Genomic DNA, 25,569 nt, shown 5'->3' with positions numbered 1-25,569 from the left:
AGAACTAATCGTGGGAACAATAATACCTTGTTGTAGTAAAGATTCTATAACTGGAGCTATGCCTGCCACTGCTTCAGGACGCAGTGGGTATTGTGGAATCCTTGGCAAAATCTTAGCAGGGTCAACAAGAATCTTAACCAGTTCGGCAGTTCTAATCTGTCCCACCTCATTTGCATGACGAGACCAGAGATGGGGGGGCACTTGCGACAATAAATGTACAAGGTCAGGGCTGAGAGATCCCTGCGACGCAGCTGGCTCTGATACATGGAGTGTGGCCAACACCAGGTTAGTATTCCCATCAGGAACTTGTAAGAATACGCCATCTGGTGTACAGTAAATGGTACAACCTAACTTACACAACAGATCCCTTCCCAGCAAATTCACAGGAGAAGAAGAACTGAGTAGAAAGGAATGCTTATCTTCCAAAGGGCCAAGACAAACCAAGAGAGGTAATGTGACAGGATGGGAAACAGGACAGTTTGAAATGCCCACAGCATTAACAGACAAAGTGGACAAAGGAACAGAGGGAAACTCTGAGGATCTCAGAGCAGACCTACTGGCCCCCGTGTCCACAAGACAAGTAACAGATTTTCCAGCAATTTTACAATCAACATATGGGCCTTCTTGATTAATAGGAATTAAAGGATTCATGATGCAGTTACGTTCCCTCAGGCTGTCCTAGTAAGGGGTTCCCTGTGGGGAAAAAACAGGAGCTTCAGGATTTGGGAACTGAGTAGGATTTTGAGCTAACCGATTTGGACACTCATTCCTCCAGTGTCCCTCCTGACCACAAAAGTGGCATGCAGTGCTCCCAGTCGGGGCAGGATTCTGGGCAGGATATGAGGAACCCCTTCCCATACCTCGCCCACGAGCTCGTCCCCGTCCTCTTCTCATTCCCCCACGACCCCTGAGCTGATAAGTTTGTAACTGTAAAGCCATAAGTTTTGTTTCACTAGTTTCTTTCTTCTGGTCTATGCAAGCCGTACAATGATTTGCAACTGTCACCAATTCTGAAAGGGGTTTAGTTTGCCAGCCAATACAAATAGTTCTCAATGGTTGCTGAACCTTTGGCAAGAGTCCCTGAACAAAAGCAGCTCCTACCGCTTCCCTGGCATTATCAGCTGGATCAGTAATTCCCGAATGCTGTTCAAAGACCTTTGTTAGTCTATCAAGATAATCAGCAGGGGATTCTCCCTTATTTTGTTTACAATTTGCAATCTTGGTCCAATCTGTTTTCTTAGGACAAACTTCTGAAATAGAGGTCAAAAGACGGTTCCTAGCCTCTGTCAAAGTATTCGCAATACCAGGGTCGGTATCAGGCCAAGCTGCCTGTCTGTTAAGCCGTTGCTGAACTTCAGCTGGCAGTACTGCTCGTAAAAGCTGATTAATATCTGCCCAAGATGGATTATAGCACTGAATCACTGTCTGGAGCTCTTCTCTAAACTTTACCGGCTCCTCCCTGATTTTAGGAAATTCTTTCACCAAGTTTCTAAGATCTCCAGGCGTCCAAGGGGCATGTACCTTAACCAACCCCCCTACAGCCCCAGCTCCAGGCAAGTCTCTTAAAGGAGCCTGGAGTGCCTGTGTCGTGCTTCTAAGAAAGTAGCCGGCATTGTTATCAGCAGAAGCAGGGTTAACAGGACTACTGGTGTCAGTCAGTAAGGAAGAAGATAATTCTTCCGAAGAAGGAGAATGAACAACTTGTGCAGTTGATACTTGCGGCTGCGAAACAATCACTGCCTGTACATTCCGAGAAGGGGGAGTAGTGGGAGGAACAGGCAGCGGCTGTGGAATGCTGCTAAAAAAATCCACTATGTCTTCTGCAGTCTCTTCCTCACTGTCAGGCTTAACTAACTGGGGATAAAGAGAAGCAGAGGACTGCACTGGGGCAGGAAGACATTTGGATGTCTTACATTTAAGTTTTAAATCCTGTACTTCAGTTTTTAATTTATCTTGGGAGTCCTTCAGACTCCGCACTCGAGACTCATGGAGTCTCTTTGTTGCTTCCTCCCACCAAGACAGAAACTGCTCGCACTGCGCAGCAGAGGCGTGTGATTTAAGGGTTTCTCTGAGGTATGTAAGTTTATCTAATTCAAAGGTACCTTCTAATGGGCATTGTTTAAATGAATTTTCACGCGTGTATAGATACCAATCATTTAAATACCTGCAGGTTTGAGGACCATAATGTACGTACATGTAATATGCAGGGGCACCCTTAGGGGGTAAGGTGGAAAGTTTAGACTGTCCCTCCCCCATGTTCCAATCACACAAACTCAGAGGGGTTCCCTGTCCGCGCTCGCGGACCAGAATCTAAGGAGTTCTCCCTACAGGGTACTCACATACAGGAGAGACTCACAAGAAAGACTACGACCCTCGTACATCTCCTTTCAGCAAAGAGCGTCGGCTAAAGACTCCATCTCCGGGAGATAAAGCCGCGTACTCTAATTGCTTCCAGGGAGACGATCAGATTGTCAGTAGCCCACACAGAAGGGAAAGGGGAGGGAAGATGGGTTCACACACTCCTAGACCCAGGCAGCTTCCTCGCCGGACTATGCCAAGCTGAGTCAGCCCACCATGGGTTGGATCTCCTAAAGATCCACTAGTTACTGGGCTTGCGTTAGACTACTCCTGATCATTAGCAATCGCTTCACAGGGCAATCTGGGCGTCTTCCAGTAACGAACACTCACACAGGTATACACAAACACACACACCAAGGCCTCTTTTCCTCTTTTTAACCTTTTTTTAACCTTTTTAAATTTTCAATTTTTTTTTATTATTATTATTTTTTTAACCAAGATGCATCGTTACCTGGTCCGGACCAATACTATGAGGCGGTATGACAACCCCTCTTGAGGCGGTAAAACAAAAACCCCTCAGCACCGGTGCATTCTAATGCATTTACCTATGCATTACCTCATGCATTACCTTATGCATGTACCTGTTGGCCAACTCAGCAGTTCCCAGTACTGCTATAAACTAACCTTATTGGGGCCTCTCCCCAATACCACTCTGCATTTGATCCTGCTGCACAGTCAATAAGTTCAGATGGCGTGAGCCCAGCAGAAACAGACGTCCCCCACAGACAGTCCTCCTCCGAAACCCCAATAGAGATTTCAAAAGGTCTCTTACCTCTATTGTGGCGCCTTGGGGTTCGAAGGGGAACGATCCGTAGTAGCCATCTGTGTGTCCGTGGGCGTTGCCATCCCGGACGAGCCCACAAATTGTTGAAGAAAAACTCAGTTCTCGCTTTTTGTTTAGGAGCAGCAAAATCAAAATACTTTATTAATTCTCTAGTGAACACAAGAGGGAGAGAGTGTCAGGAACTGGGTTGCCCCTTGTCCCGGACGGATCTCTCTCAATTAGTAAACAATTCATAACAATCTTTATACCTTTCTAGCAGACAATGGTTAGCATACTTGGAGACATTGAAGATAAACATTTGCATTTGTTTATACATAAGCCTATTCACTATCTTATTTGTCTGCAATACTAGAACAGAAAACAAGACTGCAATTCACAAGGTCGTAATGACTCTTCACACAATTCTCTCTGTACCACATACCTTACAGCATGCAGGGTCACATTAACTTCTAACATACATTAAGATCCCTTCAAACCTATATTAATTAATTCTTGGCCTCCACACCAGCTTGGCTTAACAGTGAAATCCTTGCTCGTCTTAAACACAAAAAAACAGCTTACAAGAAGTGGAAGATTGGACAAATAACCAGGGAGGAGTATAAAAGTATTGCTCAGGCATGCAGGTGTGAAATTAGGAAGGCCAAATCACACTTGGAGTTGCAGCTAGCCGGAGATGTTAGGAGTAACAAGAAGGGTTTCTTTAGGTATGTTAGCAACAAGAAGAAAGTCAAGGAAAGTGTGGGCCCCTTGCTGAATGAGGGAGGGAACCTAGTGACGGAGGATGTGGAGAAAGCCAGTGTACTCAATGCTTTTTTTGCCTCTGTCTTCACAGACAAGGTCAGCTCCCAGACAGCTGCACTCTGCAGCACGGTATGGGGAGGAGGTGACCAGCTCTCTGTGGAGAAAGAAGTAGTTTGGGACTATTTAGGAAAGCTGGACGAGCACAAGTCCATGGGGCCGGATGCGCTGCATCCGAGGGTGCTAAAGGAGTTGGCCAATGAGATTGCAGAGCCATTGGCCATTATCTTTGAAAAATCATGGCAATCGGGGGAGGTCCCGGACGACTGGAAAAAAGCTAATGTAGTGCCCATCTTTAAAAAAGGGAAGAAGGAAGATCCAGGGAACTACAGGCCAGTCAGTCTCACCTCAGTCCCTGGAAAAATCATGGAACAGGTCCTCAAGGAATCAATCCTGAACCACTTAAAGGAGGGGAAAGTGATCATGAACAGTCAGCATGGATTCACCAAGGGCAAGTCATGCCTGACTAACCTAATTGCCTTCTATGATGAGATAACCGGCTCTGTGGATGAGGGGAAAGCAGTGGATGTGCTATTTCTGGACTTTAGCAAAGCTTTTGATACAGTCTCCCACAGAATTCTTGCCAGCAAGTTAAAGAAGTATGGGCTGGATGAATGGACGGTAAGGTGGATAGAAAACTGGCTAGATGGTCGGGCTCAACGGGTAGTGATCAACAGTTCCATGTGTAGTTGGCAGCCGGTATCAAGTGGAGTGCCCCAAGGGTCGGTGCTGGGGCCGGTTTTATTCAATATCTTCATTAACGATCTGGAGGATGGTGTGGACTGCACCCTTAGCAAGTTTGCAGATGACGCTAAACTGGGAGGAGTGGTTGATACGCTGGAGGGTAGGGATAGGATACAGAGGGACCTAGACAAATTAGAGGATTGGGCCAAAAGAAATATGATGAGGTTCAACAAGGACAAGTGCAGAGTCCTGCACTTAGGACGGAAGAATCCCATGCACTGTTACAGAATAGGGACCGAATGGCTGGGCAGCAGTTCTGCAGAAAAGGACCTAGGGGTTACGGTGGACGAAAAGCTGAATATGAGTCAACAGTGTGCCCTTGTTGCCAAGAAGGCTAATGGCATTTTGGGTTGTATAAGTAGGGGCATTTCCAGCAGATCGAGGGATGTGATTATTCCCCTCTACTCAGCACTGGTGAGGCCTCATTTGGAGTACTGTGTCCAGTTTTGGGCCCCACACTACAAGAAGGATGTGGATAAATTGGAGAGAGTCCAGCGGAGGGCAACAAACATGATTAGGGGGATGGAGCACATGACTTATGAGGAGTGGCTGAGGGAACTGGGATTGTTTAGTCTGCAGAAGAGAAGAATGAGGGGGGATTTGATAGCTGCTTTCAACTACCTGAAAGGGGGTTCCAAAGAGGATGGATCTAGACTGTTCTCAGTGGTAGAAGATGACAGAACAAGGAGTAATGGTCTCAAGTTGCAGAGGGGGAGGTTTAGGTTGGACATTAGGAAAAACTTTTTCACTAGTAGGGTGGTGAAGAACTGGAATGGGTTACCTAGGGAGGTAGTGGAATCTCCTTCCTTAGAGGTTTTTAAGGTCAGGCTTGACAAAGCCCTGGCTGGGATGATTTGGTTGGGTTTGGTCCTGCTTTGAGCAGGGGGTTGGACTAGATGACCTCCTGAGGTCCCTTCCAACCCTGAGATTCTATGATTCTATGATTGGGAGTCAGGACTCCAGAGTTCCATTGCTGGGGATTTAATACTTTCCCGCTATTGGAAAGTGCTGGGAGAATCCCCCAGCCAAAGCTGCTCTGACAGTGCTAAGCAGCATCTGACCATTCAAGGTCAGAGTGCACTGCCCAGGAGGAGGAGTGTTTGGCTCTGGGGTTTCACTTCAGCCCAGTCTAGAGAGAGGGGCCCAGCCATGGAGTTTGGCTCAAGAAGACCAATTCTCCAATTTGTTAAGGGCGTTTTGAATTCCAATCCTGTGCTCCAAAGTGCTTGGTGTCAGTTGCAAATTTTAGAAGCATGCTCTCCACTCCATTTTCCAAATCATTCACGAAACTATTGAATAGTACCGGACCCCGGACTGATCCCTGCCGGACCCACTAGGTGCACCCTCTCCATTGGACAGCCAGACATGGAGAAGGGCTCTTGGAGTCTGGGCTTTCAACCAGCTCTGCACCCACGTGACACTGATTGCATCTAGACCGAATTTCCCTCGTTTGCTTGTGAGACTGTCCTACAGGACTGTGTCAAAAGCCTTAGTAACACCGAGATAGATCCCATCTACTGTTTACCCACCTCCACTAGGCTTGGAACCCTGCCAAAGAAGGAAAGAGGATTGGTTTGGAATGATTTGTTCTTGACAAATCCATGCTCACCAGTCCTAAGAACCAAAGTAGGTGCTGCTGACAAACTGATTGTTTATAATATATTCCAGTATCTCTCCAGCTATGGAAGTGAGGCTAGTTAGTCTGTATGTCCCAGAGTTATCTTTGTTCCCCTTTGAAAGATAGGTCCTGTCTTGTTCATGGATGGAAAGATGTTCTTTTTCAGGGATCTCAGACGAGAACTGGGGCACAACACCTGGTTTGTTAAGGCCACAAAAACAGAGGCAGGAACCTCTTCTCTCCTGCTGGCAAAGAACCCCAGGTACCTAAGAGACAGGGACTCACATCCCTGAATGGGCTTTAAAAAAGGCAGTGGTTAAAAAGTTTGGCCCCGACCATTTCTTGTTTCTGCAGACTAGACATTTTAGCAAACTTTAGAATTCCTTGGTGCTAAACACCGTGAAACTCCCCTTTCTCCTTCACAGAGGGCTTCAACGCCCCTTATCTCACTCAGGCTTACGACTGCCCAGAGTTCAAGAATTGTCCCTGTTCCCATTGGACAGATGGGGAGGAGCCTGAGGTACAGAGAAGGGAAGTGACCTACCCAAGGGCCTACACAGCAAGGCAGTGATAGAACCAGAAAGAGAAGCCACCAGTCCTGACTCCTGTTCTAACAAACAGCAAAACCCCCCAGAGGCAGGGATAGAGCCCAGGAATCGAGATGGTGGGGAAATTTCATTGAAACCGTTTATGTCAGAAAATACCCTTCAGACTAAACCAGTTTGTTTCTCGAAATCAAAACAAGTGGGATGAAAGTTCTTTGCAAAAATATTTTGTTGCAAAACAAAAGCATCTCCTGTTTGTCAGAGTGTGTTAAATTGTCGCATCGCACACAAGGAGGAAACACTTAGATCACAAACAATAGATAAGATGCTTCAGTCTGAGCTAAGTAGTTGCTGCTCTTAATAATTTCAAAATAAAAAAATACAAATCAAATGGACTATTTCAGCTATTCTATTATGTCATAATCTAATAGGAGTAAATGTGATAGGACACCTCATATTATGCACTACTCCCAGTGACACTCTCCAATGGATCCCCATCCTCCACCCACTGTGAGGTAGGTAGGAGCGGATCATTATTATCCCTACTTGAAAGAGGGAGAAGCTAAGGCTGAGAAAGGAGAATTGACTTGTCTTAGGCCTGGTCTACACTAGGAGGTTATGTCGAATTTAGCAGTGTTAAATCGAATTAACCCTGCACCCGTCCACACAACGAAGCTATTTAGTTCGACATAGAGGTCTCTTTAGTTCGATTTCTGTACTCCTCCCCGACAAGGGGAGTAGCGCTAAATTCGACATGGCCATGTTGAATTAGGGTAGATGTGGATGGAATTCGACGCTAATAGCTCCGGGAGCTATCCCACAGTGCACCACTCTGTTGATGCTCTGGACAACAGTCCGAGCTCGGATGCTCTGACCAGCCACACAGGAAAAGCCCTGTGAAAATTTGAATTCCTTTTCCTGTCTGGCCAGTTTGAATCTCATTTCCTATTTGGACATCGTGGCGAGCTCAGCAGCACTGGCAACGATGCAGAGCTCTCCAGCAGAGGTGTCCATGCAATCTCAGAATAGAAAGAGGGCCCCAACATGGACTGACTGGGAAGTCTTGGATCTGATCGCTGTGTAGTCTGTGCTGATGAGTCTGCGCTGATGAGTCTGTGCTTTTGGAGCGGCGCTCCAAAAAACGGAATGCGAAGATCTACGAGAAGATCTCCAAAGCCATGACAGAGAGAGGATACAGCCGGGATGCAATGCAATACATCCCCCCCCAAGCAATGCAGTTATATCAATCTAACCCCGGTGCAGATAGTGCTGTGTCAACAGGAGGGCTTCTCCCATCAACATAGCTCGGGGAGGGGCTTGGTTAGTGAAGACCCAGAGAACAGGTGGCCTATGACTCTTGCATTTGGGGAGGCTGGGCATGAGCGCTGGAAGCTCCCTAGAAGCTAGTCTGCCTCTTCCTCGCTCCTCTCCTCCCCTGAGGCCTGCTGCTCGTGCCTCTACACCCTCTGCCCCAAGGTCTGCCCACCACCCACACCTCTCTGCCCCTCCCCTGAGACCTGCCCAGCCCCCCACCCACACCCTCTGCCCTCCTGTGATACCTGTGCCACCCAGGGCCAGCTCTACAGGTTTCGCCGCCCCAAGCAGTGCACCGAATTGCCGCTGCGAACGGTGGGGGCAGTCCATGTGCCTTTAGGGCGGCAGGCGCATTTCTGCGGCGGCGGCAATTCGGAGGCAGCTTCTATGTTTAGCTGAAGCCACCCCGGACAGCTAAACATAGAAGCTGCTGCTGCCGAATTGCTGCCACCGTAGAAACACGCCTGCCGCCCTAAGGGCACACGGACTGCCCCCACCCCAGCCCATGGTGGCAATTCGGTGCACTGCTTGGGGGCAAAACAACAGGGACTGCCGCCCCTTGCAGATTGCTGCCCCAAGCACCAGTTTGGAATGCTGGTGCCTGGAGCCGGCCCTGCTGCCACCCACACCTCTCTGTCACCTCCCCTTACGTGCCTTGCCCAGCCCAACCCACTGCTTGCACCTCTCTGCCCCTCCTCTGAGACCCACTGTGCCCACCTCTTTCTTCATGCTGCTGCTGTTATTCCATGAAACATCAAGGATGGAATAAAAAGCTGAGTTTACTCCAGGGTGAGGAAAGAAAGGAGCCACCAACCCCCTGGCAAAGTTCAGTGCCCCAGCAAAAACCTGCCTCCTGCTATCACAATCACTGATGTACTGGGGATGTGACAGGAAAGGGACTGTCTGAATGAAGGCAGGATTAATCAAGGCAGGAAAGGGACAACAATCCTCAGCAATGTCAAACACACTCTCCTCATACTCCAGCCAGAAGGGAAATGGGCAGGAATTCTTGCTGTTCAGCCATGGCCACACTTACACAACGGCACAGCAGTGAGTGTGGTGTGGAAGCTGGTCTGGTTAAACAATTGGAAATGATCACTCAGTGAGATCAGAACTAGAGTGTAGTGAGAAAACTGCATAAAGCAAGTAGTTGTGGCTGAGTGATTAAGGTGATAGATTAGAAATCCATTGGTGGCTACCTGCTCGGGGTTGAGTCCTGTCAACTATGGAGGAACTTGTGGCAGGGGTGGCTCTAGGATTTGTGCCACCCCAAGCAGGGCGGCACGCCGTGGGGGGCGCTCTGGCAGTCACCGGTCCCACGGCTCCAGTGGACCTCCTGCAGACATGCCTGCAGAGGGTCTGCTGGTCCCGCGGCTCCGGTGGACCTCCCGCAGGCATGCCTGCGGATGCTCCACCGGCCGCGGGACCAGCGGACCTTCCGCAGGCATGCCTGCAGGAGGTCCACCGGAGCCGCCTGCCGCCCTCCCGCGGGACGCTGCCCCAAGCGCGTGCTTGGCGCGCTGGGGTCTGGAGCCGGCCCTGACTTGTGGTTCCTTAGTTTCAGTGGCTGAGCATCCTTGGTGACAACAGGAGCTAGGTCTTGCCTCACTCTCAGGCTGTGTCTACACAACAGGGTTATGTGGCTTTAGTTAAAGCATTTTAATTAAACCGCGGTTGCGTGTCCACACTATGTGGCTTGTGTGAGCAAAGCACATCCACGTGTAGCCCTGAGGATTAATCTGTTGGTCTGTATAAAATGTCTTTTTGATAAAAGTGTGTAGGCTTTATAGATTATAGAATTATTTGCAATAGCTGAAATGCAAGATACCTACAGACATCCAGGCCAGACACCCTGGTCAACATCCTGCGTGATGCTGAAAGCAACCTTTAGGACCCTTACTCAGAAGGGTAATAATAGAATACAAACCTACGCAAATGTCTGGAGACCTTTGAATGTCTGGAGACCTTTCACCTACTACCAATAGTAGTAAAGGGTAGAAAGTGGGGATTTTTGCCCACAAATCTAACAAGTATACCACAAATGCGTACATATTTGTCACTCATACGCACACATATGCTAGCCTATGAGACATGGGTATCTTAACCTTTCCGTGGGGAAAGACAAATTTGGGCATAGGAGGAAGGATTTCTCCCTATAAAAAGGGTGATAATACACCATTAGGTAGGCGATACATCCATCTTTCTATCTTCCATCGTCTCACCCTGTCTCTCCCCTACGAAGGCTGTCAACTACTGACAAGTCGTGGTGGTATTTCTTTTCAAAGCTGTAAGTATAAAGGAATCTATTTTCTGCTTTACCTTTAAAGCATCTAGTTTATAGAGGGTTAAACTTATAACCATTTTATCACTTCCTTTCTCAACACCCAAGTGCTATTGCACAGAGTGAATTTAGAACTGTGTATTATCATACATATATCTCTTAAAGAACTGTGATATTTTGTAACTTTGTAATCTCAAACTGCTTTTAACATTTTTACATTTACTTATTGTTTCCTTGATTTTAAATAAAAGGTCTTGATTGACTATTTCTGTCTCAGTGTAAGTTCCTGTCATATACCCCAAAACTCCTTGTATAAACTCTGTGAAGCCTGATTCAAGACGAACCTTATCTTCTGATCACATATATTGGCGACCATATCCATATTATTAATATCTTTTGAGATTTATTAATATTACTAATTAATTAGAAAATTAATGATCAAATAAAACTAAATTAAGTGGATAAACTCCACTGACCCTATTAATCCACCCTAAATCAGCCATACGCTAGCAACTCTCTTGGATTGCCACAGAGAGCAGTGCACTGGGGTAGCTATCCCACTGTGCAACTGGCTGCAGGTGCTTGTGGGAAGGGATTGTAATGTCTATTTAGTTGTCTTTACCATGATGCAGGTTTCTCTATCCCATCATTCCATGGGATGCACTACATTGACAGCTGCTTTCAACTCAAGTGTGTGTGATAAGGTGAGACTGGGGGCGGCGAAGGGAGGGAATGTGTGTGTTAGAGAAGAGTGAGTGGGGTCTCTAAGTTGAGACAGCTGCTGGAAGCAACCAGTCCTGAGGCAGAGGAGGGAGACAGCACTGGACATCAGCCCCGCTTCCCTCACTGGCTCAACTGACTCTACTAATCCCACCCCAAATCAAAGCATACACGCTAGCAACTCTGATTACATGAGAGCAAAAATGTGGTAGCTATCCGCACTGTGTAACTGGCTGCAGGGTGCTTTGGGAAGGGATTGCAATACCATCAGCTGGTTCAGCATCACATGATGGTGGGCTTCTCTTCTATCCCATCATTCCATGGGCATCCTACCACATTGACAGCTGCTTTTCAACTCATGGTGGTGGTGGAGGCAGAGACTGGGGTCGCGGGCGTGGAGGGAATGTGTGTGTTAGAGAAGAGTGAGTGGGTCTCTGTTGAGACAGCTGCTGGAAGCAACTAGTCCTGAGGCAGAGGGAGGGAGACAGTACCTGACATCAGCCCCGTCTCACTGGTCTGAGCCACAGCACAGCAGCCCTGGCGTAGCGACACACACACACACACACACACACCTACCTGCCTGGCTCTGTGTCAGGGGTGCTGAATCATGGGGGTTTAGAGGGCCATGGCCCCACCACTTTTACAAGCTGTAAGGATGAACGACAGAAGGGTGGACAGGGTGGAGTCTTGGGGGGGAAAGAGGGTTCTGTGGTGTGGCCTTAGGCAGGGGCGGCTCTAGACACCAGCGCCACAGGCGCTATGGGGCGCCGCTTTCCCGGGGCGGTGACGGCTCCGGTTGAGCTCGCCGCATGCTCTGCGGGCAGGTCCACCAGAGCACGGATCGCAGCGGACCTGCCGCGAGGCATGACCGCGCGGGTCCCGTCTTCCGGGCCCGGTTCGTTGAGCTCCCGCAGGCATGACCGCGGCGGGTCCCCTTCCCCGCTGCCCGCTGGGAGCCCTGTGAGCATGACTCCGGGCGCAGGTCCGCTGGCCCCGGGTTTCGGCGGACCTGCCGCACGCATGCCGGGCAGCAGGAGCTCAACCGAGCCGCGGGAAGAGGGGACCCACCTGGCGGGACCGGAAGGGCGGCTGCAGCGCCTGCGCTGCTTGGGCAGCCTACTTTCTAGAGCCGCCCTGCTTAGGGAGGGTAGGACGAGGCATCAGGGAGAAGGGGTGGTGTGGAGTTGGGGGGCCTCAGGGAGAAGGGGTGGAGTGAGTGAGGGGCCTTAGGGACAGGGTGTCATGGTGGCACCACAGTTCTGATGCCAGTGGCCCCCCCTCCCACTGTAAGGAAGCTTCCGTCACTTGCTCTGTGTTCGCAGTACGGGAGAAAGCAGCATCCACAGCAGTGATTTACTCCTGGCTGCCAGAGCAGAGCAGCAGGTTCAGCTGCCAGAACTTCCCGGAGCTATGAAAGGGGAGGGGCCCAGCCTCTGTAGCAGGAATGCAGGGCAGCCGAGTTCATGGCGGACATTGTGGGATACTGGCAGAGGCCAGTTATGGTGATATAATGAACGGCAGCGTCTACACTGACAATTTGTCACTTTAAGTTTGCTGCAAAAAGCTCTAGGCCTCTCGTCAAGGTGGTTTTATTTTGTCACCAAAACAGGGCAGTTTTGTCGCCAGATGTGGCATTGCAGTGTGTACACCAGCAACAAGCTGCCGACCGAGGGACCGTTGTGTGTTTTTCACATGCCTGAGCAATATAATTCTGCTGAAATAACTTTGTAGTGCAGACCTGACCAAAGATTCTCACACACACACACACACAGCTTGCAAGGAAAACCTCAACTGCTCTTCTGCTTTGCAGAATCCAAACACAAGCAAAGCTTGTCAGGCCCAGGTGGCAATGGAAGAATCAATGTCCTGCAGGTCACTAAACACCCAGTGGAGAAAGAAAGGGGAAGGACTATACAATGAGCTGTTGGAGTTATCTTGGTATTACAATGTTTGGTTAATTTTTTAAAAGAAATTTCCTTTACTTCCCTCTCCCTTTTAGATTCAGAGCCTTTAAGGTCAGAAGGGACCAGTGTGATCATCTAGTCCGACCTGCTGCACCTTGCAGGCCAAGATACCCCACCCACCCAGTCCTGTAATAGACCCGGGAGGGGAGGCAGCTCTGTGCACTGCCTCTACCCCAGGCAGCGCATGGAGGCCCTCTGCTCCCCTCCCCCCATGGGTGTGCAGAGATGTGCCAGCAGCACTGAGGTGGCTCCCTGCCCACTCTACCTCCATCCCTCCATGCCACTCCCAGAAATGGCCGGCATGTCCCAGCATCCCCTGGGGCGGGGGGAGTGTCTCCATTCACAGCCCCTGCCCCGAGTACCAACTCTGCAGCTCCCATTGGCCAGGAACTGCAGCCAATGGGAGCTCTGGGGGCAGTGCCTGCAGGCAGCAGCACACAGAAACCCCCTGGCACGGCCCACCTAGGAGCTGCTGCCGCAGGGTTGTGTGTACCAGTCACTTTGGAAGATGCACTTCCCGGGGTAAGCGCCACCCCTCCTGCACCCCAACCCCCTCCTCCAGCGCAGAGCCAGCACCCCGCACCCAAATTTCCTCCCATAGCTTTGCTTGTCTTCCTTTCACCCAGAACCATCCTTCTTCTCCTGAGATGCAAGTAGCCATCCCTGGGAATCCAAGAGGCAGGCACAGGATTCTACTTCCCAGTAGCCAACCGCACCTCCCCAGGCTTTGCAGAACGAATGGTGGTGCTCTACTAACCCCACTTAGCCACACTGAGGTGCTTAGCTTCTGCCCTGCTTTCCTCAGCTCGACTTTCCTCTTTTGCCCCATTCCTGCCTCACTTCCTCCTTTCGCAACTCATGCAAAGGAGGCCAGTAGGAAGAGCCGGCCACCATAGGCCAATCTCCAAGGGCAGAGGAGACCAACCCGCAAGGCTTCAAAAGGTGACTGGCCAAGATCCTCTAGCTTTCCCCTGTTGATGCCAAGGCTTTTTCTCAGCTCATTTCACCACCCTCTATTCTGCAGGGGTTGAGTTTATCACAAGTGTTACCCAAAATTGGGCCAGCTAGTAAGCGTAGGGAGGACTAATGACCCACCAGAGTTTGGCAGAAAGCAGCACGTTTATTATATTGACAGCTAAGCTCAAAAGAAGAAGGGGGGGGGGGGTGTCACTCACACGTGCATACTCACACTCCCAGGACCGGCACGGCACTGGAGATGTCAGGATTCTGCAAGATAAGTGTCCCACAGCACAGCTATGGATGGTGCAATGAAGGTAAGTCTTCCTGAGGCACAATGAAACACATCGCAGAGAACCACTGGCCAGGTGGTCCGGGCAAAGGGCATTCACTGGAGGTACAAGCTTGTGAGTGCACTCCTGAGCACATGACCCCCTCTCTTTTTAGGGACCTGCACTTCATGACCTGCGACTAGAGATGATTTGGCTGCATCTGGTTGGTCACACTCCACCTTGGGCAGTGTCCATGCTCTGGGTGATCGCTGCCTAACTGGAGTCCCAGACACCCTGTCTACCTGGAAATTCTTCTGCTCTTCAACCAGCCCATTCATCCCACGAGCATTCCAGGAGGGAGCAGGAGGGGGAAAGCCACTTCACGGGCATTCAGAGAGGGAGAGGAGACAAAAGTGGGCACAGGGGAAGTATAACAGACCTTTTGAACATAGAAATCACTGCTGCTCTTACAACAGCAGGGACAGGCCAGTAGGAGCTGGGAAATTTAAGCCAGCCTGTTTCTGAACTAGGAACCTTTTGTGGGTTAAGCAAACGTGAGAACCACTACACTACAGAAACTCTAGCAGAGTATTCTGCCCCTCCCTTCATAAGAATGGCCATACTGGGTCAGACCAAAGGTCCATCCAACCCCACATGCTATCTGCCAACAGTGGCCAATGCCAGGTGCCCCAGAGGGAGTGAACCTAACAAGTAATGATCAAGTGATCTCTCTTGTGGTACCTTAGAGACTAACACATTTATTTGAGCATAAGCTTTTGTGGGCCAAAACCCACTTCATCGGATGCATGCAGTGGAAAATACAGCAGGAAGATATATATATATATATACACACAGAGAACATGAAAAAATGGGTGTTGCCATACACACTATAACAAGAGTGAGCAGTTAATGTGAGCTATTATCAGCAGGAGAAAAAAAACCTTTTGTAGTGATAATCGGGATGGCCCATTTCCAACAGTGGACAAGAAGGTGTGAGTAACAGTAGGGGGACAAATAAATATGGGGAAATAGTTTTACTTTGTGTAATGACCCATCCACTCCCAGTCTTTATTCAAGCCTAATTTAATGGTGTCCACCTTTCAAATTAATTCCAATTCAGCAGTCTCTCATTGAGTCTGTTTTTGAAGGTTTTTTGTTGTAATATTGCAACTTTTAGCTCTGTAAATGAGTGACCAGGAGATTGAAGTGTTCTCCAACTGGTTTTTGAATGTTATAATTCTTGACATGTGATTTGTGTCCATTTATTCTTTTATGTAGAGACTGGTTTGGCCAATGTACATGGCAGAGGGGCATTGCTGGCACATAATAGCATACATCACATTGGTAGATGTGCAGGTGAATGGGCCTCTGATAGTGTGGCTGATGTGATTAGGTCCTATGATGGTGTCCCCTGAATAGATATGTGGACAGAGTTGGTAACAGGCTTTGTTGCAAGGATAGGTTCCTGGGTTAGTGTTTTTGTTGTGTGGTTGCTGGTAAGTATTTGCTTCAGGTTGGGGGCTGTCTGTAAGCAAGGACTGGCCTGTCTCCCAAGATCTGTGAAAGTGAGGGATCATCCTTCAGGATACGTTGTAGATCCTTGATGATGCGCTGGAGAGGTTTTAGTTGGGGGCTGAAGGTGATGGCTAATGGCGTTCTGTTACTTTCTTTGTTGGGCCTCTCTTGTAGTAGGTGTACTCTTCTCGCTCTGTCAATCTGTTTCTTCACTTCAGCAGGTGGGTATTGTAGTTGTAAGAACACTTGATAGAGATCTTGTAGGTGTTTGTCTCTGTCTGAGGTGTTGGAGCAAATGCGGCTGTATCTTAGAGCTTGGCTATAGACAATGGATTGTGTGGTATGGTCTGGGTGAAAGCTGGAGGCATGTAGGTAAGTATAGTGGTCAGTAGGTTTCCGGTATAGGGTGGTATTTATGTGACCATCGCTTATTAGCACTGTAGTGTCCAGAAAGTGGATCTCTTGTGGGGACTGGTCCAGGCTGAGGTTGATGGTGGGATGGAAATTGTTGAAATCATGGTGGAATTCCTCAAGGGCTTCTTTTCCATGGGTCCAGATGATGAAGAGGTCATCAGTGTAGCGCAAGTAGAGTAGGGGCATTAGGGGATGAAAGCTGAGGATGTCTGTTCTAAGTCAGCCATAAAAAGGTTGGCATACTGTGGGGCCATGCAAGTACCCATATCAGTGCCACTGACTTGAAGGTATACATTGTTCCCAAATGTGAAATAGTTATGGGTAAGGACAAAGTCACAAAGTTCAGCCACCATGTTAGCCGTGACATTATTGGGGATACTGTTCCTGACGGCGTGTAGTCCACCTTTGTGTAGAATGTTGGTGTAGAGGGCTTTTACCTCCATAGTGGCCAGCATGGTGTTTTCTGGAAGATCACCAATGGATTGTAGTTTCCTCAGGAAGTCAGTGGCGTCTCGAAGATAGCTGGGAGTGCTGGTAGCGTAGGGCCTGAGGAGGGAGTTTACACAGCCAGACAATCCTGCTGTCAGGGTGCCATTGCCTGAAATGATGGATCATCCAGGATTTCCAGGTTTATGGATCTTGGGTAGCAGATAGAATAACCCTGCTGCTTCTCTTTCTGGGATGTTTTTGTCAGCCCTGGCACATAAAAAGGGCATCATTGCAAGCGCCCACGAAGGCGAGATGAATTTTTGCCTGCCTTGCTCAGCTTGACTTGCTTCCTCACCCCATTCCTGCCTTAGATCCTGGGTCACCTGGTGGCTGAAGATGGTCCATTGTCTCAAGCAGTGCCAGAGCCTGACACAGTGCCCCAGGCAGCCTTTGCTCTGCACATGCTGGCTGTGCACATTTGCAAATACTTTAAAGCTCCTGTCAGTAAGTTCTGGGGACAATTGCTCCCCTTCAGAGGAAGCTCCTTAAAATTAGCCTGTCTTACCCAGTGGTACATTGACCTCTGTTCAGACTGAGCCGAAGGGGGCGGGGCCTCGCTGCTGTGGCCGCCACTGCTGTGAGGGCAGCCACTGTTGCAGCTGAAGCCATCCTGCAAGCACCTTCCACCTAGCCACCCACTGAAAACCCAGTAGGGTGTAAGGTGGGACTAGAAGAACACTAGAGGTGGGGCCTCCCCCTTCCCCCACCATCGGCCATCCCATACCCGGTGCTGCACCCAGTGAGGTTAAAAAAAAAATACGGCCATATTGGAAGAGTCAGTTGCGTTCTTTGTGGTTGCCCCACCATTCCCCTCGGGCCTGACCTGACCTCCAGCTCAGCCACCCACTGAAAATTGAAAAACAAAAAAGTAGAGCCATAAAAGTCTTCAAAGCCCACCAGGCCCAACCCCTCTTCTAATACGACAGAAAAGCCATCCTATTGCCCCACAAGAAGTAGAAGGTCATCATGTTCGGTCTCAGCAGCACTCGTGGAGCAGAGGGATATACATGGCTGAGGAAATTCCTCACCGCCAAAAGATAGGTCTTGAGCATCACAACTTTGTAGGCTAATGACAAGGTCCACTTACGCCACCGGCTTAGCCATTCCTCACAGGCCAGCAACCACTTCTCCCAGTTTGCTTCCCCACCATGTCCCCAACCAAATGCTAGAAGGCCCAGCTCATTAACCTGCCCACTCTTGCAGCCCTCCTCTTCCGCCCTGACTGATAGGGAGGCGTATTAAGCCTCCCTCGCTTAGGCCCTTCAGCATTCCTGGGGAACGCCAACACCGCCCATGTGACTTTGGGCCAGTAAGTCAACCAATAGGGCTGCCTCCTAGGCCAGGCTGCAGCCCAGCTTCAGGACTCAGAGGAAATGGAGCTCGCATCCCTACCTACAGGACTCCAGGCATAGCCAGGCTTCTGGATCAAACGTCCCCTCTTGCGCTCAAGTCACAACAGCTAGCGGGTGAAAGACAGGCTACCATGGCATTTGAGAAAGCAAGATAGAACCTTGGAAGACCCAGCAGGGTTTGTGGCACAGGAATTGTTCTCAGATCCCACTGAGACTTCAACTCAGATTGCAGGATTCAAAGTCCCGAGTGCTGCTCTTACACCATGGGACCAATAGGGAACCCCCAGACCTCTATTGAGTTCTGGTGGGGATGACACTGTGGGGGCAGCCCTGCATTTGCTCACCAAGTTGGCATGCAGCAGTTTGCTGCAGCTCCCAGAAGTCTTTCTTAATCCAGACTGAGAGGCCAGTGGGCATGTGAGGAAGTTGTCCCTTCAGTCCCAGGCAGTACATGGCCCTTCCTAGGAAAGGTGAAGTCCTGGGGGAAAAAAAAGTGAAGTCAGATAACATCCTGACAATATGCCTTGTTCAGTTTCTGTGGAAAGGTTGCTTTTGCACCTGAGCAGGGACTTGAACCCTGGACTCTGAGATTAAAACACTGATGTTTTACCAACTGAGCTAGCCAGGCTCACATGTGACAGAGGCAAATGTCATGCAGAAGAGAAACTGATCAAGAAAATGCGAGCAGGAAACAATACAGAAAACCTGCTACTCTCGCTCTCTTAGCCACAGCCTGATCCTCCATCTGGCACCCGGAGAGCTTATTCTTTTTTTAGTTAAATATCAAATCCAGGAGAAAACACAGTTATACAAAGCAAAACAAAATCACAAACAGAAATGTCATTGGAAATACACAAATAAAAAAGGAAAATGCAATCCCCAACACTTTATCATATCTGGGCCATTCCTGTATCGAGAGCACCCGCTAAGGTCCCTGTGTGCTTACGAGAAACCTGGAGGAACTCATACCACAGCCTGAACATGAAACTCGTCTGCTCCCAGGTGCTGCAGTAAAACCCTTTCCCTGCTGTGATGTTGCACTCCATGTGATTTTATGAAAATATGCTAATGAGTTTGAATATGATGTAGCTAGACTATGCTTCATGCAAAAGGTCTCTTGTAAACTATCATTACAAAGCTTATAATCTACTGAGTGTGTTCATCCTATTTGTATGACTCGATCATTCTTGTATCTGAAACTAGAAATATGAACTATAACTCTGAGGTCTTGTTATAATGATGCAAAGTGTGGGCCATTAATAGTGGTTTGGACTCTTGATGTCTCCTATTAACCAGGATAATTGACTGGAGATGGCTCTGTCCTGCACCATCTGTGAGTCAGGCCAGGAAGAATGAAGGCTTGGGGTCTCACAGGACATGTGATCATGTCACCTGGTACAGGAATCCATCTGAAACCTGGGGCTCTTCCCCAGGAGAGAGACAAAAGATTCCTGCCTTGTACCAAAGCTGCATAAGGGGGTGAAACAGAAGAAAGGTGGCTGCAGTCATGAGAAATCCCCTAGCTACCACCTGAGCTGGAACAAGGACTATACCAGGTGAAAAGATTGGGCCCAGACTAAAAAATAAGTCTAGTCTGCAAACAAAACTTATTGGAAGATTTCTGAGGGTGAGATTTTATCTGTATTGAGTTTCATACTGTATTAGGCTTGGACTTGCATTTTTTTTGTTTTATTTTGCTCTATGGAGAATACAAACTCCATAGAGAAGGAAAAATTGATTCCTTAGAAAAGTTTGTGTATGTGTTAGAGTGTCTAGAAACCACTTTCCTCTAAAAGCAACAAAGAGTCCTATGGCACCTTATAGACTAACAGACGTTTTGGAGCATGAGCTTTCGTGGGTGAATACCCACTTCGTCAGATGCATGGGTATTCACCCACGAAAGCTCATGCTCCAAAATGTCTGTTAGTCTATAAGGTGCTACAGGACTCTTTGTTGCTTTTACAGATCCAGACTAACACAACTACCCCTCTGATATTTGACACTCTCCTTTAGTTCCTTTTCTCTGATTTCCTTTAGAAAATCTGAAGCAGAAACAATTGCCTTCTCTGAGGCTTGAACTCAGGACCTTCAGATTATGAGATTGACACGCTGCCAACTGCACTAAGAAGGCTTGGGCCTGGTCTACACTAGGAGTTTATGTCAAATTTAGCAGCGTTAATTCGAATTAACCCTGCACCCGTCCACACAACGAAGCTATTTAGTTCGACATAGAGGTCTCTTTAGTTCGATTTCTGTACTCCTCCCCGACGAGGGGAGTAGCGCTAAATTCGACATGGCCATGTCGAATTAGGCTAGGTGTGGATGGAATTTGACGGTAATAGCTCCGGGAGCTATCCCACAGTGCACCACTCTGTTGACGCTCTGGACAGCAGTCTGAGCTTGGATGCTCTGACCAGCCACACAGGAAAAGCCCCGTGAAAATTTTAATTCCTTTTCCTGTCTGGCCAGTTTGAATCTCATTTCCTGTTTGGACATCGGGGCGAGCTCAGCAGCACTGGCAGCGATGCAGAGCTCTCCAGCAGAGGAGTCCATGCAATCTCAGAATAGAAAGAGGGCCCCAGCATGGACTGACCGGGAAGTCTTGGATCTGATCGCTGTGTGGGGCAATGAGTCTGTGCTTTTGGAGCTGCGCTCCAAAATACAGAATGCAAAGACCTACGAGAAGGTCTCCAAAGCCATGGCAGACAGAGGATACAGCCGGGATACAATGCAGTGCCGCGTGAAAATCAAGGACCTGAGACAAGGCTACCAAAAAATCAAAGCGGCAAACAGACACTCCAGATCCCAGCCCCAGACATGCCGCTTCTACGAGGCACTGCATGCCATTCTCAGTGGGTCTGCCACCACTGCCCCACCAGTGTGTGTGGACTCTGACGATGGGATAGTGTCGATGGCTGGTTCCTCGGAGATGTTCGCGGACGGGGAAGATGAGGAAGGAGATGAGGAGGACGAGGCAGTCAACAGCGCTTACAGCGCTGATTTCTCCGACAGCCAGGATCTCTTCATCACCCTCACGGAGATCCCCTACCAACCCTCCCCGGCCGTTAACCCGGACCCTGAATCAGGGGAAGGATCAGTCAGTAAGTGCTTTAAACATGTAAACATTTATTTCTAACAGAACAGGAATATTAACTATGCGAAAAGAAGGTCAATATATATAGGGATAGAACAGAAATCCTCATGGGAGATCTCCACGAAGCTCTCCTGGAGGTAATCGAAAAGCCTACGCATGAGGTTCCTGGGGAGAGCTGCCTTATTGGGTGCTCCGTGGTAGGACACTTTTCCACGCCAGGCAATCATCAGGTACTCTGGGAGCATTGCCTCCACGAGCATGGCAGCATAGGCCCCCGGTTTGTGCTGGCTTTCATGCAGCATGCGCTCTCTATCTGTGTCAGTGATCCTCCTCAGGGTGATCTCGCTCGGCGACTCCTGCATTGAATTAGGGGAATTAGGGTAATGTTAGTATTGGGAATGCTTCACTGTTCCTTTGCATAACAATAAGCGTCGGTTTACAGCCATGTGGTGGAGGCTGCAGAGGGGCAGCATACAGGGATCTTTCCCGGGGACAGCCGTGAGGGGGTGGAAAAGGGGCAGAGTTCATGCTTTCCGGATTGCCTGCAGCAGGAGGGCACTGCTATACATTAAGTTTTAAGCAGCCAAAAGTCTATGGCTTACCATGCCTGCCTGCTCCACGGATTCTGCTGTCCTGCCCCGCTTGTCTGATTTCCAGTGCAAGACCCCAGGCAATGAATGCGAAGGCCGAAAATTCGAACTTGTCCTGAGTGCGCATGAGATAGGTGCTGTGCATGGTCTTGTTCACAGAGACAGACTAGACTATGTTCATTGTTGGCAAAAATGTATCTTTGTAAGGAATTCACTCCCTTTTTCCCATCACACAGCTGCGACTGTCTCCCGACCTGCCCCAGCATCCCCCTCACAGAGGCTGGCACAGATTAGGCGGCGAAAGAAAAGGACACGGGACGAGATGTTCGCTGAACTTATGGGCTGCTCCTGAGCCGAGGCGGCCCAGCAGAGACAGTGGAGGGAGAACCTCTCAGTACCAGCGCTCACACAGCGAACGGGAGGACAGGTGGCGTCAAGAGGACCAGCAGGCGACTCAAACGCTGCTTGGACTAATGAGGGAGCAAACGGACATGCTCCGGCGCCTTGTGGATGTTCTGCAGGACCGCAGGCAGGAGGACAGAGCCCCCCTGCACTGTATCTGCAACCTCCCTCCCCCGCCACAAAGTCCCATACCCCCCTCACCCAAAGTACCAAGAAGGAGGTGCGCCAAGGGCCGTGAAAACTGTCACTTCACCCCTGCAGAGTGCTCAATTACCAAAAAGCTCTCATTCCCTAAATTTTGAGAAGTCCTTCCCTTCCTGACTCACCCAAGCCCCAATCCCAGTTTCATCCCCTAACTGTCTAGTTGATTATTAAAAATACTTTGCTGTTAATTACTGTTTCCGTCATGTTCTTGTACAGAAGACTGTGTTTGAAGCGGGGAGGAAGGGGGTTGGTAATTGCATAGGACAGTCACCTTTACCAGGGTACAGACACGGGGGCAGGATCAGCAGCAGGTCACACACACAGTGCAGTCAGTAGGCACCCTGGTCGGTCTGGGAGGTGGTTTTCATGTTCTGTGTGGGTGGGGGGGTACGTGACTTTGTGGCGGGGGACGGCGATTACAGATCTTATGCAGCGGTCCTTGTCCTGGACCACAGAGCCACGCAGCAGGGGAATCTGTAACCGTCCTCCCCCGCCACAAGGTCACATAGCCCCCGCACCCAGAGTCCCGAAAAGGAGGGATGGCAGGGTCCATTGAAACAACCAGTCCGGCACTGCAGACCGCTCTAGGAGCAGGAGCCTGTCATTCCTCGAGTTTAGAAGCGGTCTTTACATCACTACACACCCTACCCAGCACAGTCTGCGTCCCAGTTTCAACCCTTTAATGTGAAGTCATTAATAGAGAAAACGTTGTTAATGTTTTTCTTCTCACTTATGCTACACTTTGTTAGGCTACTTTCTATCCACTTTCTGAAACTGCTCCATTGTCCACTCCCTGAGGGGTTAAGAGCAGAGAGTGCAGGAACCCCTGTGCTCAGGGTCACAACCTGAGCCCAACCCAAGCCACTGAAACAAACTCAAATGATGCTTCCTCCAGCAGGATCACAGAGCAACACAAAGAAAACCCATGAGGAACAATCCTCCTCTGCCTTCATTTAACCCATTGCAACCCTCTCAGCAGCTGATTCTTGCAGGAAGGACACTGAGCTGATAGGAGCTCTGGCACAGAGGCCAAGGGAGGGGTGTTGCTCCCCCTCAGTGTGAGCTGATCACATTCTGACTCCGTATAACAGGGCTGTGAGCTTTGCCATCTTGTGAGTTCTGTGTCCTAAACAAGCAACCACAGTGCTGACCCCGCCCCCCCCCCCCCCGGACCCTTCTGCTGGCAGCATGGTGATCACACAACAGCTACAAGACTTTTTCCCTTCTCCTTGTTCTCCTCACCTTCCCCAGAAATGGTTATATCAGATGCTGGAGGGATCTAATAGGGTGACCAGATGTCCCGATTTTATAGGGACAGTCCCAATTTTTGGGTCTTTTTCTTATATAGGCTCCTATTACCCCCCACTGCTTGTCCTGATTTTTCACATTTGCTGCCTGGTCACCCTAGCGAAGGACCTGCAGGTTTCCCTCACCCACCTCTTAAGGCAAACAGTGATTCCCTTCTCTGACACCCCTGGGCCTGGGCTTCTTTTGAGTTTTTCCCCAGGGGACCTGATTCCCTGTGAAAATGTGTGTGTGGCATGCAGGGAACCATCTTCTCTACCCCATTTCTGGGAGCTGAGAAGCTTTTTCAGACTCTCCTCCACTAGATAAGTCCAACAGCACCTCCCCCTGGTGGGAGAATCCTAAATTCCACCCTCCCTCCTTGGTTACTCTGACCAGCTGATAGCGACAGCATGCTAAATCAACCCCAGCTCTCTGGTCTAGAGAGCAGCATCTAACCAGCCTTGTGACAGCTCCGGTTTGCTAGCTGGAGACATAACGAACCAGGAAAGAAGGCAAATGTCAAACAGGGAACCCCAGCTCCGCAAATAAACACCCTCAGGACTCCTTCTTCACTGCGACTGAGCAGTTGACTGACTTCAAATCCAGCTAACCCAGTTGGTAGAGCATGAGACTCTTAATCCTGCCATCATGAGTTTAAGCCCCATATTGGGCAGCAGCAACAGCCTTTAGGTGTCACTCTTCTGCTTATAGTCACAGCCCAAAATGAAATAAACTCTGTCCTCTCTACAGTCTTAAGCAGGTCAGGTTCCTTCCTCTCTGAGCTTCAGTAAAACATGAAGAAAGAACAAATAGAATTTTCTCCTCTTCCATTCTACCCCAGGAAAGAAGAGGGGATAATAACCATTTAACGGATGACTGCGGAGAGAAAAGTTTGGTCATTATAAATAGGACGATGATCCATTGTTCTCCATGTCCATTGATGGTAGGACAAGAAGTAATGGGCTTAATCTGCAGCCAGGGAGATTCACATTAGATGTTGGGAACAGCTTTCTAACTCTAAGGGTAGTTAAACTCTGGAATAGGCTCCCAAGGGCATCTGTGGAGTCTCTGTCCTCGGAGGTTTTTAAGAACAGGTTGAACAAACCTCTGTCAAGGATACTCTCCATATACTTGGTCCCATAGACAACCTGCTCTGGCTCTGGTTCCCTCCTTCTGCTCCATGCCTGGGCCGGATGCTGTGGGCACTTGATCCCACATGGTCCCCTGACGCATCGTCTCTGCTTGGCCCTGCCTCAGCAGAGAGGGCTGGATTTCATGACCTCTCCAAGGCCCTTGCAGCCGTACAGCTCTATAATTCTGTGCCATCGCAATATAATATAAACAACAACAAAAGTGAAAACACCCCAATCTAACATCTAACAATTCAGCGTGAACTGACATTCCACAGCACAAAGTGACAATACATAGGAGTGCAAAGCCCCACAGTTCAGCACCATGCAAATGAATGCCCCATAGGCAAAATGACACACTGCAAAAGAGCTCAGCTCAAACCAACACAACACAAGCCAGTGCAAAAACCATACAACATGAAACAATGCGTCAGAGTGCAAAGTGACACTGTGCAAAACAGCTCAGCGTGGAACAATGACACAGTACAAACCCACACAATAGAATCATATAGAAAGGTAGGGCAGGGAGGGACCCCGAGAGTCAGGACCAAGTCTCCCTAGGCCATCCCTGACAGGTGTTTGAAGAACAGGGAAACAAAGGGCACCACGAACGTATGTTTTTTGGATGAGCCAAGAAAAGGGAGTAGCATTGTCCCCCTCGGGTAGCCCCTGTTCAATTCCAGGTCAGAAAGCAAAACTCTTCTGCAAGAATATCCAAAAAATATTGTGTTTCACTT

The 25,569-nt window shown here is 49.2% G+C and overlaps 1 non-coding gene across 1 annotated transcript; it reads right to left on the bottom strand.

The window, feature by feature from the left end:
- Nucleotides 1-20,183: 20,183 nt before the first annotated feature.
- Nucleotides 20,184-20,256, bottom strand: TRNAM-CAU. The gene has a single exon. It is a non-coding gene; the product is annotated as a tRNA-Met (tRNA).
- Nucleotides 20,257-25,569: the final 5,313 nt, after the last annotated feature.

The sequence above is a fragment of the Mauremys reevesii genome, unplaced genomic scaffold, assembly GCF_016161935.1.
Source record: "Mauremys reevesii isolate NIE-2019 unplaced genomic scaffold, ASM1616193v1 Contig2, whole genome shotgun sequence".
In the NCBI taxonomy this organism is placed as follows: domain Eukaryota; kingdom Metazoa; phylum Chordata; order Testudines; family Geoemydidae; genus Mauremys; species Mauremys reevesii.
This window is presented reverse-complemented; position numbering and strand designations above follow the sequence as displayed.